Source organism: Strix uralensis, chromosome 8, assembly GCF_047716275.1.
Source record: "Strix uralensis isolate ZFMK-TIS-50842 chromosome 8, bStrUra1, whole genome shotgun sequence".
NCBI classification, from domain to species: domain Eukaryota; kingdom Metazoa; phylum Chordata; class Aves; order Strigiformes; family Strigidae; genus Strix; species Strix uralensis.
Genome location: NC_133979.1, coordinates 14,120,689 through 14,134,250, shown reverse-complemented (window position 1 = coordinate 14,134,250; position 13,562 = coordinate 14,120,689). Strand labels below are relative to the sequence as shown.

The following is a 13,562-nucleotide window of genomic DNA, read 5'->3' as shown; positions in this document are numbered from 1 at the left end:
CCCTTCTAGAGGGGGCTGCGGGGCAACTGGGGCAGCCCCGCGGGCGCTCGGCGTTGTCCCCGGGAGGTGAAGGCCCTGAGGTCAGGCCGCCCCCCGCCGCGGGAGCAGGTTGCGGCGCAGGGAGCTCGCCCCTCGCACGCCAGCGCGGAGCCTCCGGCCCCGCTGTGCCGGGGTGCCCAGAGGTGTCTCCGGCGGGGAGGGCCAGGCTGCCGTGTCACATCACGGCGCCGGGCGACAGGGCCACCCCAGCCGGGCAGGATGAGCTCTTGCCCCACGGTGCTGCAGCCACAGCAGTCGCACTCACGGGGCAACCGGGAGACCGCAGCCGTCCGCAGCCGCAGCCTCCCCCTGCACTTTCCGTGGGCTCCTGCCCGACCGCCCTCTCGGCCAGCACCGGGGAGCTCGGGCCGGGGTGGCCCCCAGGAGCGCTGCCCGCGGGGGCAGCTGTGCGCATCACCAGACACACGCCCCTCGCACCCCCCGGACCGTGCAGAGGTAACCGTGCGCCTTGGCCCGTTTCTCCACCGGAGCAACATGACAAGACCACGGCCAGAGGAGGAGTTAATGATACTACCGATAAGGCTCGAGATCCAAAGGTTCTTCGTTTCCCATCACATACTCAGGCTGTTACAACTTGAAGTTATAGATAACTTCTAAGTGCTTTCATCCATCAATGTCCAGGACTACCAAGCAGGCCTGAATGGGAATTTTTATTAAAAACTCTTAGTACAGAAATAAACCAAAATATAAAATCAAGGTCAAAATATCAAACTGTAAAGTATTACAGAATTTGTCATGGGCAAGAATGATGGAGAGCTTGCATTTGTGTCCATTGACACAGCCTTGTGTTGTACTACTCCTAGCTCCACAAGGCAATTATTTAAAAATTAAAATACTCAAACCTGTTACACCTTTTGCTTACCTTCATATCATGAATACTATGGATATAATTTGCCTCTCCCTAATCCACCAGTGAAGTAATACAGGCGAGCTAAATCCATTCTTTCAAATAGTATCTCAAGTCACATACATAAACAGTTAAAAGCACCATGCAATGGCCACCTTCCTCAAAACACTCAGATTTTGGCATCTTATCATACAATGAGCAAAAATGGTCAATTTGGTCTGACTGGGACCTATAAATGCCCAGAAATTCTTTTTAAGACAACAATAAAATATAAAAACCTCTCAAAATATATTCCTGCCCATTAAAGTTCAGAGGAAAAGAGTATTTTATGTTTCCCTGCCCAGAAATAAATGGAGACGGAGATCTCAAACTACAAACAGCTTGCACTGTGCCCTTCCTTCCTAGCCAGATTTCTTCACCCATTCCCCCTGAAATGGGGGGCAATTCTGTTTGAAAAGAAGCAATGAAGCTGGTACTTAAAAACCCTGAAGTCTGGGAGGTAGAAGCTAAAATGCCATTATCAGGTAGATCAAGCCAAAGAAAAGAACAGAAAAACCTCAAGACAGATGTTTCAGTGTGCTTATAAAAATGTAGTTAGAGTAAGAAAGGAAAACTCCCTTGTAGAATGCATCCTGAGAAAAGCAGTGGTCTGCTAAAAGGAGGGAGAGTGACATTTCAATTGCTGCAGAGGTGAGGAAAAGAGAGCAAGAAATGGTGTTAGGAAAGTAAATATATAAACTTCCATCTCTCTTTTCAGACAACCTGTACAGCTACACAAAGTGCTACATCACAGTTTTGTACTGTTAGCAAAGCAGCAGGCATGTTAAGCATCAACATAAACAGGACAGATATGTCTGCAGCTCAGCCCTGAACACATTTGTGTGCTCCTGCTAAAGAATAACTGAAATAATGGCTACTCTAGAATTAGATGACTTTGTGGTCTTATGGCTAAGTAGGATGGTGACTTCAGAAGATGTTGGAGGAGTGAAAACTGGCAATGACACAAGCGTAACTAAGTTTTTCATAGTGACCGATGGTCAGCATTTTTAATTCCTGTAAACATTTCAGTAGCAATGTCAAAGGTGGTAGAATGCAAATATAAACAGTATCTCTTCCTCTTTTGTCATCTTCTCTTAAATTTCTTGTGCAGCCTTCAAGTTACTATATACTTTTACATTATTCACAGTTCTTGCTGCAAAACACTGAAAAGTCTTTTTTTCTTTGTACATGACAACAGTAAATGTCATCTTTCCAACTAATCGCATTTAGTGAAATATCAGTGATATAATAGTCTTTAAGAGACAAAAGTAGTAAATCAAAATAACTATATATGGAAATTAATAAAATAGGATCAGATTTGGGGCACCTCAGTCAAATAAAACTGTCAGTGAAAATCCTTCAGTTAAATGTCACATTGTTCAGGCCATCATTGTTCAAGACAAGACTTCTGAGCTCACAGACATTGACAGAGAGTCCTACAGCACTCATTGCCATGAAGGGTTAGAGTTACTGTCTTGCACTTCTTCAAAATCAGCAGTCCTTCAGGACTTCCTTCTCCTCTGGAATTAGTGTTATCCCTGCCAACCCATGGAGCAACTTCTATCAAAGATCTGACTATACAAGATGAATGAGGTATTCAAATGAAAAAGCAGGTATTCAGATGAAGATAAGAAAGGAGATTTAGAGTGGATGGGATTTACATCAGGTGATATTATACATTTATGATGCATACACACCATTCTAAATATTGTATGACTGAGAAAAAAAAATTAAAAAATGAATGCAAATGATGAGCTTCAAGAGGCCAATAAACAATACGGAGAGGTGAGTTGGGCAGAGGCTTGCTCTGTTCTGAAGTTAGCAATAGGCAGACAGCAGAAACATGGAAATGAAAAAATGACTCCTGAAAGTCTGACTCACTCCTTAAGAACACTAGCATTACTAATTCTTCTTGTATTTTTAGTGGCATTATTCAGTATTCCCATTATTAGAAAATTAAGAATAATTTACATGTCTATTTGGAGGTTGTTGACTTGGTTTTACAGCAGATTTCTGAAGAGACTGTGATTTTAAATCACATATAAGTGACGGACAATTCGCAATATCATTTCATGAAACAGTTAAGACTGATCAAGGCTGATTTTGCTTTAGAAATTAGTTGCACCTCATGTCTGGAAAATATAGGCAGAAAATTAGGTCAGTAATATGGAAGGTGATGATGTACATCATAAAAAGAAAAAAGGGCACAATAAAGGATGTCACCAATTCTTAAGCATTTGAAGGCTCATGTAAATTAAACAAATAAAGCTTTCTTGAAAGCACTACATGACTGTCGTGTCCCCTTTCAAAATCAGGTATAGTTTCTGATTTATGTATTGGCTTAATAGCATTAAGAAAAACTGTGTAAGTTTCTGCCCAAGCTAGAAAATAGACATTTTATAAGAACACATGCACTATCATATTGGTGTGCAGTTAGACAGTGTAGGTACCTGAAGCAAGCAATGGAAGTTGCAATATGTCTCCTCAAAGATCTGGTCTCAGGATTCTGGGTTTCTTGATTCTTGAGGAGGGTGGATAAAATACAAACTTTCAGTATCCTGTCATATTCAAAGTACTCATTTTGAAATATATTGAAACGATTATCTGATTAAAAAAAGTATGGTTCAGCAGAACGTACTGAACAGCTCATCCGTGGCTTTGTCATTCAGATAACTGCCACTCTGACCTTCATGCCTCACCATGAAGTAGTTCGTAAAGCAGTCACAAATTCTGGCATAAGTACTGCCTGAATTGGGACACTGGCCAATGCAGCTAAAGGAGGAAATTCCTAGGTAGTTAAATATAAATTAATGGTGTTTTGTAACAAGCCCCAAATCAGTTCAGGAGGTTAAAAACACCAACATGCCAGTAGGCATTCACTATCAGAGTGGAATAAAAACAAGAAAGGTCATCAGGAATCATAACAACAAACATTCATCCTTCTGCTGAGATTTCTACCTGCTGATATCTGAAAATGGACTGTTTGCTCTTACTAGAAGTACAGCTGTGGATAATGGTGTTTTATTTTCTAAACATCCCTATCAGCAAGGAAGTTCAATTCTTCGCTTCTTGATAATGAGACATGCCTCCTGGTAGATGAGGTAAGAGTTGCTGTAGACAGCACAAAGGCGAAATATTCACTGTTTCCTTATGAAGTTTGAGGGGGGGGGGGTGCAGAGTTTTGCTAGAATTTGTGATGTTCATATTTGCATTGTAGCTCTTTTCACTAGGAAGAGCAAAGACAGATTCTCTGTTTTAATATAGGTCTTGAGCCTGTCACAAGAAGAGTCCAAGAAGTCCCTTCAGAGGCATTCCTTTAGCCAAGGAATTTTGCTGCAAAATGGCTGATGACCTTATTGGTACCAAATAAACAGATTGTTTCTGAGATACCATCAGACCTGAAAAGCAATTCCTTGATGAGCAGACCAAAAACATCAGCTAAACTTCTGAAACAACTGAATTTGACCTAGTTGCTGTGGTCAAACCGTGTTAGCAGAGGAGAGAGCTCAAGCATCCATCATCCAGCTATCAAATACGCAGACAAAACTTTAAGTGGAAAAAGTTACTAAACCCAGAAGTTTCCAGTCTAAGTCAGAATATTTGCAATACTCCAGGATATGCAATACAACAACAAAACAAAATGATTCTTTACTGCCTTATTCACATTTGTTCTTAGCAATGTTTGCATAAACATAAAAATGAAGATGCTGCTTATCGGTCAGATGATTCACTAACAGATCATGCCAACCAATGCTAAATATTAGAAGTGGCTAGTGAAGCCTTTCATTATGACAGTTTATTGTTTTGAATTTGTTCCTATTTAGTGATACACTTTCATCTTAATCACATACTGTCACTCTAAAATTATTTGATTACTACATACAATGCCTAACTTTGTTATAACAAAGAATTGGAGGACAGTAATTCCCCTTCTTTCTTCTTCACTTGCAAACCTTGTGTATCTGGTACTTTCTTGATACCTTTTTTTTTCTGTTAAGTCACTACAAGGAATACACAGGAGATGGTTAGGATCCTTCTGCGTGTAGTTTGATTCTTTCTTATATACAGTTTTTGCACTACCTCGTACAAGTATGCCCCTTAGAAATGAGGGAAGAGGAACAGAATAGCAGCAGGTGTGTCTCTGAAACATCTTTTAACTACTTTTTAAATATTGACTATGAAATAATCTGAGGATGTTTTTCCTATAAATCCACAAATTTGCAAGCATTCCCTTCAAGAATTTAATGAAGAGTAGATTTAACAGTCAGAAATATATTTTTTAAAGTTCAATATGATGTTTCAGAATCAAGGGTTATCTCCTTTACAATTGTATAAAGTCCCCATTTTTTGTGCTACCATAGACACAAATCCTTAAGTGGCCAGAGGAGCCACATATCGCCACTACTAACATGAATCTTGCCTGGTCAGGTGGGGATAATTTGCAGTGAGAGGGCTTAATCAAGACTGGAAGTACTGTTCTACCCATAACAATAACAGTGTAATTTTCTTTTGTTCATTTTAAATATGTGGGACAAAATGTTCTCTCTTATGACTCACCTCTTTAATATTCTGACACATGAGAACAAACAATCTACAAAGTGATACTAAATGCTGAGCCATATTAACTCCTTTTCTCTTCCATTCTCCAGAATGGAGACACTGCAAAACCAAGTCAGAAGAAATCTTTCATCAAGTATTCTCTTCAATCATTCTACTCAAGTCAAATTAAATAAAGAAATCATTTCCTTCAAATTGTCCTAACCTATTATATTTATGCCATGTGACATAATGGCCAAAATAAGTCCATTACACGAATAGATCTCATTAACAATATGCCCGCTGTATGCCTTCAACTTCTGTGGTGTTATTTATTTGGTTTCTTTGCTTGTACGCATGTTTAAGGATTTAATATGTGAAGTTTTGATAGATTAAGCACTTCTAAAGGATATTTTGAAACTAAAGGGTCATATTGTTCTATTGGTTGCAAACAGAATTTCTACAGTGACTTCAAAGAAATAATTTACTTAAAATCAATGCCCCTTAGTTCACTGGGTTCAATGCAAGTTCTAGTAGTCATGCCATATTACCTTACCACCTAGTTTCTGATCTAGCTGACAGGTAGAGAACTCTCCCTTCAGAATTCACCAGTTTCACAAACAAAAAAAAAATCATATTCTCTCAAATTTCAATAAATAGTTACAGAATTAAAACACCAAACAATGAATGCACTAGTTATGATCAGTGGTTTTAAAGAGACATTTTTCATTTCTCTTTTTAATTATGTGATTTTGAATTCCTTTCTTTGGGAGGTGTGGTCTATGTATTACTTTTAATTGTGGCTCAGAAGAAGGGTGAAATGCTGTTAAATGAAAAAAGTTTTCACTTAAGGAATATGGTAAAGGGTGATGTTATTGAGAAAGGTAACTCATCAAATTAGTTACTAATCCAGGATTCTTCTAATTAAGAAGTTAATTAAGAAGAGAGGCAAATCACATTTAAAATACTATTTTTTGTGGTTTTCCTTAAAAGGGGGAATTCTAATCCATTCTAAACCATTAACTTTGGCAGAAGGGTAGAAGGAAAATCTAACAATTTATTGCTAGGCAGGTTCAGTGGCCTGGAGACCTTTCACAGAGGTTTTAGCAGCCTCAACCCTGCAGGAGGCACAGCTGAAGGTCATAAGAGGCCTGTACAACTCCTCAAGAGCTGTGATCATGCCCCACACCTACTTGCATGTGAAGTAGTTTACATATTACAGCCTACATAGTACTCAGTCTGAAGTTCATCACTCATTGCTACTGCAGAGAAGCTGAAGGGTTTGGGGGAGGAGGTACGGGAGGGATGCAGGTTACAGGAGAAAGCTTGTCAATACTGTGATGGTCTTTCACAGCCAGGGCACAGTCAGGATGGTATGAACAGTCACAGGACTGACCCTGCCCTGAAGAGTTTACAATCTGCGTAAGTAAATAGATAGAAGAGGCTGAAACATTCTTCTCCCAAGAAACATAAAGCAACCCTGGTCAAGTGTCATCTTCCAATATGCCATGCTGGGTCCTGACAAACATTTATGTCAGGTCATTAAGATGAAACATGATGCTTTCAGTTTCAGATGCATCTATTCCAATTCACACATGAAAAAAAAGACATTTGAAACTGATAACTCACTGAAGAAATGAAAAATGTGATCTGTTGTTTCTTCTGAGCAGATACTAATAGGACAATCAAAGCCATGACTGAATGAAATTCTTCCTTTCTCTTTAATAACCTGTAATTAATGTTATTGTTTGCAAAAACATGCATGCTTTTCCATATGCCAGTTTGGTTACAAAATCACAGTCAGATTAATATTAGTTGTTCCTGATTATCAAAAGTATCAGGAAACAAAACACAGCTGCATATAAGAACAAAAACAAAAGTGTCTTTTCAACATAGAACCATTTTGCATTTGCAAATGTAAAGGCAGACAAACTGATGGAGTTCTTTGGGTTAATAATTTCATCATTTATCATAAGAGCTTTCTAATCATACCTTTCATAGTCGATGAAGATTTTCCAACTCTTACATCTGCTATCTGCAATTCTGGAATCCTGTATCCTGTATTCAAAGGCTTTGAATTTATGCTCTAGAAATTTGTTAGCATTTCTTCCACATCAAAGAGAAGTCAAACGTTTGACAGAAATTCTATTTAATATATCAAATGTGGAAGAAAGTTAAAGAATACTTGTAATTGTGAATACATTAATTAATAGGTTCTCCTTTCTGAGACATAATGGAAAGCTGACAGTTGCAAATCTAACATGGCCAATTAAATATACTTCTCTTTTATAATTGTTTGGGGGATTATATAATGGGTTAAAATAAATGAGTATGAAACAAACATTTCTGAAAAGGGTCATCCAGTTGTAAAGTCACTTTCCAAATACAGAAAATAAAATTGTGGTCATAACTGGAAAATTCCTATAAAAGTCAGTGGAAATGATGGAAGAGATTAATTTGGAATCAATCAGCATTGTAACCTTTACATTTTTATATCATTAGTTAAATTATTTTATCCTCTTCCTTCCAAAATGCAAATTTAACAACTATTTGGAATGGTGGAGGAATTATTTATATTTTAATAATGGGAAAAAAGGTTCTATCAAAATAATTATTACCCATCTGTTTTACAGTGCACAACACCAAGATTTCTGGCAGCATATACTTGGCAGAACTCTGCAGTTTTTGCAAGCTTTAGTCAAAGAGACTTCGACAACTTTACTTTCCTTAAAAAAGTAGAAAGATGTTAATAACCCAAAAATATTACTTCTTAACTGATGTAAGTTCTCACCAAGACAATTTTCACCGAACTATGCAGTAGTATTTTTGTGGATTTTTATTAAAGATGTTAACATAATCCCTTCAATTATAAAAGACGCTCAGTAGAGTCAGAATGCTGGTATTTAATGTTAGTCACGTAGTGGCATATTCAGAACCCTTTTGCTCTGTTGTAACAGTGAAGAATGTATTTCACTACATCACAAAATCTTTAAAAGGAGCTTCTAATTATCAGTGAAATTTCCCCAAACAAGAATAGAAAACATTTCTTTACTGAGAGGGTGGTCAAACACTGGAACAGGCTTCCTAGAGAGGTGGTCAATGCCCCAAGCCTGTCAGTGTTTAAGAGACATTTGAACAATGCCCTTAATAACATGCTTTAACTTGGTCAGCCTTGAAGTGGTGAGGCATTTGGACTAGATGATCATTGTAAGTTCCTTACAACTGAAATAGTCTATTCTACTCTAATATATACTAGCAAGTAGGCAGGTTAGTTTTGATTTTCTGGGTTTTTTTCCTCTGATTCTCCTCTTATAATTTTTCATATTTTGAAGTAAAAATACCTCAGTGTTATTTTAAAGTATATCGTAAGATACAAATCCAAAGTCCATTAAAAAGCAATAGGAAGATTTCAGTTAACATCAGGGGGCTTTGGGTTACAAACAATATAGATGCCAGCTGATTAGCAGAAAAAGCAGCCCTAGAATAGCCAACTATTATATTTCAGAGATACAGTTCTATCCCTGAGCCATGCCACCATAGCTAGAGATTGATAGAGATGCAGAAATACGTGATTGCTGCAGATAAATGATAAAAAGTTATCTCCATATCTTATCATCCAAATGTGAGAAAGAAATTTTGTTTACTATACACCAAAGTAAACTAAATGAAATTAGAATAAGGCAACAGCTTAGGCAAGCAAATCTAATTATAGAAAAAGCCTCATGTTTTCACAACATGTTTTTTTCCCTAGAATTGCTAGTATCTTAAAGCAAAGTGTGATCTTTAAATTTTAGACTCAACATCAAACCACAACCAGAAGCAGGAACTCAGCTTCAAGGCTTCCAACTGAGTGAAAGTATTTGGATTTCCTGGCAGAAGATAATTTTTAATGAAGAAATAAATTCATCTTAATGTAAAGAAAAAGCACTCATTTACGATGTGGATAAGTTTCTCTGTTGATATTTAATTAAGAATGATCTAATTTCTTTTAATAAGTAATTCTCACAGTGTTGGCTTACCTCAACTAATATCTATGCTAAAGAAAGGTGGTAAACAAGTTTATATCTTTAATTAGAAGAAATTTCATTTTCAGAGTGATAGGCAGCCATGTAACCATTCAGCTCTTACTAAATTAATACAATCTGTATAGATATAGCCTTAAGCCAAGCAGACAATTTACTTCTGAAATCTCAATAAACCAGTTGCTCTTGATAAACAGTGGGATTTGATAAACAGTGGACTAATGAAAGATAATGATATTTCCAGTAATAGCATTAGTGGAGTTTCACTGGAGAGAAGAGAGAACAAGAAGTTGTTCAGAGAGGAACTAGACCATCAAAGCCTTCAAGCATATTATGAAGGAAGAGAGCAAAAAGAAATTCACATCTAGTGCATGTCAACACACTGATTTTCTTTGGCTTTGTTTTCTGGAGGGCAGAGGGTTGGATTTCTAGGACAAAGAAAGTGTTCAAGTTTGGGAATGGACCTCTGCATGACTGGATTGACCAAGAAAATCTCAGATGCAAGGATTTAGTAACCAGTTTAAAGATAAACATTTAGTAATGTGTCCAAAGATACAGCAGCAGAGACAAAACAACTGTGAATTAGAGTTTTGCAGCCACACTCTCCAGGTACTGATGCTTGATGAGAAAGTTGAGGTTTACATACTCAAAACAGAAGCATGTTCAGAAGTGTCATAAAGGTTCTTAGAGAGCAGTCACACTCATTTATATATAGATATTAGATCACATATATAAGTGAGTACAAGCACAGAAAGAGTGAATCTGACTTCTAATGTTTAAAGAATGGAAAACTCTGGGCTTTCTTCAGCAGCCTGAGTCCATTTATAATGCTACAAGGTTGTAAAAACATGATAAGGATTTTTTTTTTTAAATCTTTAATTAGTAACAAATCAATTAGTAGCTTTTTAACATTCTGATTGCCTGAGGTCATAACTAGTTAATAATAAACCCAGAAATTATGTATCAGACTTCTACTTTCTAGTTTAGGAAACTGGAGTAGGCCTAGAGCTGTTTACTTAGTAGAAGTAAAACACATGAAAAATTAAGGAAATGGAAAAAAAAGGTACCAAATTAATCTGTAATACTAGCACTATGTAGCACTGCAGTGAAAACAAGAGAGCCTTTGAGTATCCTGATTTGGGTTAGAAAAGTGCTAAACAGGGGTTAGTCTGTAAGGCTGCTGGAGAAGTACCATTTCTGCTGAATTTTGACTAACTAATCAAATATCAGGACATTTATAAGAGGACATTTATAAGAGGACATTTTATCTCATCCTGAGTAACAGCTTTGATTCTTCTACTTTCTAACATTAAGTAATTGGCCAGTATGAGGTCAGATTTATTTCCTTCTGAGAATTACTTACCCCTTAGGATGAAGTACAAACATTGAGCTCTTATCACTTCAGGTCCTAGCACACTTGAGCTGTACTTAAGAACTAAAAACTGCCAGTAAATTTCCATGTTTTCATTTTGAATGGCTCCTAGCCCTCTGGTTTATTTTTCAAGAGGATCAGTCTTTCCCACTATTTTTTCTTAGCTTTCATAGCTAATTATCCACTCTTTCTGAGGTCCTCTGAAGATCTCCATGATGTCTGATAAAAGCTGACTAGCAGAGAAATTGTCTAGGAAAATATGTTACTGTTCCTCATGGCTAGAAAAATTTAGATTGCTCAACCTTGCTACCATAGATGATGATGAGTTTGGAATGAATTAAATAAGAGGAAGGATTAAGGGGTTAGAATGTGAGTTTTGAGGAAATACTGTAAATAAATCAACACAGGCTGGCTAAACAGAAATTAAGCAAGAGATATGATTACCTTCTACACGAGCATAAATATCAAAAACAAAAAAAGAGGAAAAGAAACTGTTTAGGGTGAAGCTGAAGGAGACAAAACTAGTGCTAACCGGACTAGATTGGGCAATGGAAAGTATCAGAAGAATGTACTAAAGGCGAGAGGTGGGTGGTTGTGAAGTGTTCTGGTAAGGGTGCTGGTGCAACCCTGAACAGGATAGCCAAACCTGACAGCCAGGTTCAACCACATAAATTTTATTTTATTTTATTTTATTCAGTGGGGGGGTTTAATTTATTTATTTTATTTTTACATTTGAAGTGTTGGGGGTTTTATTTTGCTTTGTTTTGCCTTTATATGATTATTTTCATCCTAAAGACCAGAAGAAAGATGGTGAATCATTGAAGGCAAGATTTGCATGAGTAGATTTTTTTTTTTTCCTATGGGACTGGAAATGTAACATTTACAGAAAGACAGTGTGATTTTTTGGAAAGATACTAGCAAACTGTGAAAGACAAGAAAAGAAATTTTAGTGTTTAAAAAAATATTTTTACTTAATATTTCCCACTTTCTAATAATAAACACTACAGTTTTTTAAAGTTCTACATCTTAAATAGTAACAGCTACATTCTAAATGTAAAATAGCATGCACAAACATAGAGCTCAATTAGGAATATAGAAATCAAGAATAATGATATTACACTTTTAGACTGATTACAGAACTTGTATTTTTTTCTAAGAGAGGATCAATTTAAAATTGTCTATCTAGTATTTTTCCTTAGGAGCTACACTTTTCAGATGTATTGATTGATCAGAATGAATGAAATTATGTTTTTTATTTTTACTCCACTATTAAGTCCCAAGTTAACCTGGGACTGTACATGCCATGATAATATCATACTTGATACAGATCAATGTTCAATAATAACTTTTAAAAATTCCATACCTGAATGAAAAAGAAATAAAATTAGGAACTTGTGGCTGCATGAAATCACTGTCTCTTTCATGACACCTTCAGAGTCAGAAGGCCAGGAGAAGTTATTGTTTTTATACCTCATGCTTCCATGTTTCTCTTTGACAATTTTTTTTCATAATGTGAATGTGAAAACAGCATATGCCAGCAATCCCAGTAACCGCAGTAAATGTCACAGGCAGAGGAGCACATATCATAAGCAGCATACAGTATTAAAAAATAATAGGTCAAAGTGACTCAGAGGTTTTTTAAGAGTACTGAGCACAGTATCCTTTCTTTGCCAGAATCTACTCTTTGACAAAATTCAGTGTGATCTTGTATTTTTCATCAGCTGTGTACAGCAAGTTAGATTTAAGGTTTTGCTTAAGGTCTCTGTCCTTATATTTGCTAAGGTATATTGACAATAGAATAATAAACTGGAGATAAATTGCTGAGGACCTAATTAGCTATGTAGCAATTTAGATATATTCAGAGTTACCTGTGGATGGAATGCATCAATATCCATGAGCTCTTAATATATCCTTAAGATGTATGTTATCTTTTTGGGGAATATATTAATTGTAGCTGAATCCACAAAGAGAGAAAAGTTTTTCTAACTGAGCCAACATTAAAAAAAACCCAATAAAACAAAAACTAACAGTAACAGGTTATGGGACAATGTTCTTTTTAAAAATTCAGATAGAAAAAAGTTAAATTTAAGAAAAAACTAATGATCCAAAACATGTTTTTGCTCTCTTCCTTCATCATCTTAAGCAAACAGCAAATTAGCCTGTACTTTCTATAAACAGTGTCCACAACTGGACCCTGCATTGACGCTGAGGCCTTTGGAGGACCAGCTTGTTTTGTGCTTGGCACAACCCTCTTGTTCACAAACTGTCGCACTGTCCCATTGCTGACCCAGGTTTTCAGGTTAACCACAGCAGTGTTGGATGTGCTAATAGGAAAAAAATAGGAGAAATATTAAAAATAATAAAATCTGTTAAAGAATCATTTTCCTTAGAATTAGTGGCTTTCTGATTCAGAGTAAAAATGAGTTACAGCTTGGAACACAGAATATAACGATGCAACAGTACCACTGTTGATTTAGGTTTTACTAACTGAGCAATCAAGTTACTTACCGTTCCACAGTTCAGTTCTCACTGAAATAAAAGAAAATCATGGTACATTTCCCCAGAATGTTTGGGGACAAACTGTACCCAAGAGTCTTGCTGGTGCAGAAGGTAAAAGAGAGAAACTATAGTTAAAAGTTGCTTCATTGAAACACTAGCAAAGTCAGCCATGCTATTAAATTTCTGG

The 13,562-nt window shown here is 36.7% G+C and overlaps 1 long non-coding RNA gene across 1 annotated transcript; it reads left to right on the top strand.

Moving 5' to 3' along the window:
- The first annotated feature begins 3,826 nt into the window (after positions 1 to 3,826).
- LOC141946490 (uncharacterized) lies at positions 3,827 to 5,698 on the top strand. The gene is made up of 2 exons (XR_012629851.1): positions 3,827 to 4,047; positions 5,596 to 5,698. It is a non-coding gene; the product is annotated as an uncharacterized LOC141946490 (long non-coding RNA).
- The last annotated feature ends 7,864 nt before the right edge of the window (positions 5,699 to 13,562 follow it).